Source organism: Triticum aestivum, chromosome 2A (assembly GCF_018294505.1).
Source record: "Triticum aestivum cultivar Chinese Spring chromosome 2A, IWGSC CS RefSeq v2.1, whole genome shotgun sequence".
In the NCBI taxonomy this organism is placed as follows: Eukaryota; Viridiplantae; Streptophyta; class Magnoliopsida; order Poales; family Poaceae; genus Triticum; species Triticum aestivum.
Window position 1 is genome coordinate 739505489 of NC_057797.1, and position 4858 is coordinate 739510346.

Below are 4858 nucleotides of genomic sequence, written 5' to 3' on the forward strand. Positions count from 1 at the left end.
CGGGGCGGCCGCCGGCGACGGGGCGACTAGCAGCGACGGTCGCGGGCGTGGGCGCGGGAGTTGGGACGATTTTTTCCTCCCGCACGAGGATAACCGCTAAATGAGGGTTGGGGTAGGTTTTGCTCTCCAACCCTTAGTTTTAAAGGTTGGAAGAGGATTTGAGAGTTGGACCTTTAAAAAAATTTAAGGATTTGAGGGTCAAGGGGTTTTAGTCTACACCTTTTTTTCAACGAAAACTGTAAAAAAACAGTTATTGTTAAGGGTTTGAGGGCTCTACTAGTAATGCTCTAAGTAGGTTTTTTAGAAGAAAAAAAAAATGAGGATCACTGCTCGAGCTCGAAGGCGCACCCCGCCGCTGAATGCCTGAATCCCTAATTCCACTCGCTCTGACTGCTTCCCGACTCCACTCCGGCGCCGCCGCGCGACCGCGCCCACCTTGCCGGCAAGCTCCTCCACTTCCAGCGGATGGCGCCCTCCTGGCGCCGACGTGCCATCTCACTGAATCCCTCCCCGCACTCAGCGCCGTCTGCTCCAGCGCGGCAGCGCGTGGCAAGCCCTTACACGCCGGCGGCGGCGAACCTGCTACACGAGGCACGGAGGCATAGGCGAGAGGACTGGGAGAGCGCGCATGGATTGAGTTCGGAGAGGTGGTCGGTTGACGTCGCCCCTGCTCGACCAAGGTACTGAACACTGTAAATCTTGGCTTGATGTGTTCTGTTCATCTTTATTCTGTAGAATCGATCCTTATTTCTGTCATAACTGTAGAATCGAACATGAATAGGAATGGGGACAGTCCCTTTTCCGGAAACATGACAAACATGATTGCATCTTCTTCATTAGTGTTTCTTCGTTGGCCATAACTTTATAAAGAAAACGTGTAACAGGTTTTTATTCTTCACATATATCTAAGCGTTGCAGCTTAGCTGTTAGAATCATGAACCCAACGTTTCATTTGGAATAGTGCAGAGTATATAAGCTAATAACATGTAGGATAGGAATTCAATTACAAACTTGCAAACCATTCTTTTTCAGGGTATAGTTCTCCAGGATAACGAGCTGAAAGGGGGTCCTGAAAATATGTGCATTCGAATGCAACTGTGACCAAGCAACTTTCACTCACTATGATGTGCGAGGTTCTTGGCCAGCGGTCAAGGGCTGTTGGATCTCCTCGATCTGCTGCACGACATCAGACATTGTAGGCCTTGAGTTGGCATCTTGACTGCAACAGTTCATGGCGAGCTCTAGAAATCACGTCATGCACTCCTCTGCCCCGTCCTTCTGCTCCCGCCCTATGAGCTCCACATCGAACACCTCCGCCATCTGCTTCTCACGTACAACGGAACATACCCACCGTGCCAAATCTAACCCTCCTCATTCTGCGTGCTCTTTGCTGGATCCTTGCGGGTGAGAACCTCCAGCAATAGGATGCCGAAGCTGTACACGTCGGCTTTCTGGGAGACCGACCTATTGTCGGTGACCTCAGGCGCGCGGTAGCCGGAGGCATTGGAATACATGCCAAGTGTCATCAGGCCGTGCTCCGACACACATGCATCATGGGTGCCGGTGAGCAGGATGTTGGAAGACTTGATGTTGCCATGGCAGCTCAATGGTCCAGCCAAGTGGATAGCCGCCACGCCGCGGGCAGCAGCTAGTGAGATGGCTGACCGCTGCTCCCAGTCCGGCGGAGCTGTGCCAGGTATTCGGTAACCTAGTAGATTCACACATCATGGATTAGTGATGCACCAAAAACATTAGAAATTATAGAAGGAAGTATATATGATAGTGTTGTACAGTATATAACATTACCGTGGAGTATTTTTGCAAGGCTACCCATGTGGATCCTATGGTACACTAGCAACTTCTCATCCTTGCAATAGTAATACCACCGGAGTGGAGCAATGTGTATGTTCTGGATGGCACCAATCAGCATGATTTGCTGCTCAAAGTCCGCCTTTGGCAAGTCTACATCCTTCAACCTCTTGGTCACCAGCTCATATCCATTCTCAAGTGTTGTGCTGTATGTTGTCCCAACTGTACCCTTGCCCATAATTTAAGCTGATGCCCGAAGCAGGTCTTCCAGCTCGAAATATTGGTCTGTCGCTGTCGACCTACCGATAGAAGTTCCCAGGTATGGGGTACTGCTACTGCTTTCCTGTGATAGTCCCGCTTTGGATGGAGCAACGGTTCCGGTTTGGGGTGCATTGCCATTGCTTTCTTGTGATGGCGTCGTTTCAGCTGGAGCTACAACTCCCACGTTTAGGGTACTGCTACTGCTTGTTTCGGCAGCCGTTTTAGTTGGGTCCACAATTCCCGTTTTTGGGGTACTGCCATTGGTTTCTTGTGAAGGCGTTGTTTCAGCTGGAGCTACAGTTGTCACCTTTCGGCCACCGCTACTGCTTTCCAGCGATGGTGTTTCGGCTGGATCTTGCTTATTTTTCCTTACCCAAGAAAACAGAGCTAGTCTTTCTTGTACCTGATGTGGAGCCTTCCTAAGTTTGCGAAGACGTTCTGCAACTTCTGACATCTCAGGGCGTTTGTCGTGTTCCATCCTCAAGCATTTACCTGTCAACTTAGCAATTTCTTCGATAGTCTTCATGTCGCTCGATGTTGCAATTTCAGGATCAAACATCTCCCTCACCCTCCTAAACCCTTTTGAAAGAGATTGAATAAAACTTTCAACCAAGCCAATTTCCCCATCCTCTATTCTTGCTTTTTTTCTGGTTATCAGTTCCAGGAGCACAATTCCAAAACTATAAACATCACTCTTTGCTGTGAGGCGGCCATTCTGCGCAAACAGAGGGTCCATGTAACCTATACTTCCTATCACATTTAGAGTATATATAGTATTTTCAGTATTGACCAGTCTTGATATTCCAAAGTCTGATATTTTTGCACCGAGTCCATCATCCAGAAGTATATTAGCAGGCTTGATATCACCATGAATGACCTGAGTATACATTTGTGAATGCATATAGGACAATGCTTCTGCACATTCAATGGCAATTCTTAGCCGTGTATCCAGAGCGATTGGAATACTACCCTGGTGAAGGATGTTACTCAGATTTTCTTTAGGAATATACTCTGTGACCACCATTAGGGCATTTTCATCTACACAGTAGCCGACTAATCTGACTACGTTCTTGTGATTGATCTCATAGTGGACGATCAACTCTTTGGCAAAATTTTCCTTAACATTGTGGATAAACTTCTTGACTGCAACCATAGTGTTGTCCTCAAGGACCCCTTCATAAACTTCTCCAAAGCCACCTCTACTGAGAACAGTTTTATAGTTGTTCGTAAATCTTCTTATCTCATCTTCTGTAAAACATTTCACATTATGATTGCTGTGTGCAATCCATCTCGATCTATGCTCTTCCTGGATAAGCTGTGTTACTCTATTTTCTGGATGATCCATCTTTGGAAGTAGCAGGGAACTTATTCAATGTTGGAGGACCGTTTGACCTAGGAACAGTTTTGGTAGTGCTCAAAGTTAAATTTAATCCAACTTATCAATGAGGAAACAAATAAACAGAGTATGTAAAATGCTTAATTTCCTTTGATTAACCATCAATGAATTGGTAGGAATCCGTGAAATCCCATTGGGCAATGGGCAACATATATAGATATTTATACTCCATTAGAGTTCATTTAGAAACAAATACCTCCTCTAGCTGCCGAAGATAACCAATCTAGATTGATATTATGCCGCTTTAGATATTCAGACAACACTGCAGAGAATCATTTTGCGTTTGTTCATGGAGTACATCGCTAGAGCAAGTACTACTTACAAGGGAGTATAATTAATACTTATTGTTCAGTTCTTGTTCTGGATTTTGGGCAGCAGCTTCATGGTACGATCTGAGTAATTCTACATAATTGCTTCCTTACAGGGACAATGAAATGTTTCGAACATGAAGAATTTATGACCCAAGCTGCTAATACCTCGGGCGAGAAAAACAAGACAAACTACAGAGGTTGAAATGTGGTACAGAGACATGGAGATGGGCAAAGGTTGAACCAAACATACCACTTGAGAATGGAAGCCGTAACATAGCACGATCAATGGAGCCTTCTTTTGCTAGTGGTCGCACAGATCGCCATGAATGGATCTAGAGGAAAGAACAGGTAGCGTATAGCTAATCTAACCTTATTACTCTATTTCATGGATTGTCATCACCGATGGTCAACTCCCCGAACATGAATGGGCCGTGGAGGTTGGGATGCTTAATGACAACTGTTACCAAATTAAATAAAGATGATATGTCAAACACGAACGGGTATGTAAGAGCGTCCCAATCCAAAGATTGCAACAATAAAATTCAAATCGGATACCACGATATATCTGGAATTTGACTTTGGGACAACTAGTATGATGCTGAAAGTGGGCCCGCGTGTCATTCCAACACTGAAAAAGATATGGTTGACCTAGTTTTGGGTTGATATTTCAGCCCTGTATGCGACATGGTGGCCATGTCGGCTTCGGCCAATGAGACCATTATGCGAGCGGCTTCATTGGCTCATGGCTCCTCCATCCCCTCCTCGCCTGTGGCTTGGCTCCGACGAGGGTGGTTGCCTCTACTTCATTGGCTCCATCCAGGGACAAATCTGCTTCATTGGCTCCACTGAGATTGAGAAACTGCCTATGCACCTTTCGGGGTGACCTCCTAGGCGGTGCTGCCATGCTTGCCGGCGTACGGGGCTACTCCAGCGGTTCCACCTCTGACATCGTTTGTCTCCGCCATCATTCGGCATTGTGCTAGGCAGGATCCCACATCGACGTCGGGTTTGACATGGCTAATACTGTACTATTTTCCCTTCATTGATGTTATTATCACGGAAGCGCTCACTACTTGGTTGT

General features: G+C 46.4%; 1 pseudogene; it reads right to left on the reverse strand.

Annotated features, from left to right (window-relative positions):
* Window positions 1-1119: 1119 nt before the first annotated feature.
* Window positions 1120-3415, reverse strand: LOC123191960 (probable serine/threonine-protein kinase PBL6; annotated as a pseudogene).
* Between the last annotated feature and the right edge of the window lie 1443 nt (window positions 3416-4858).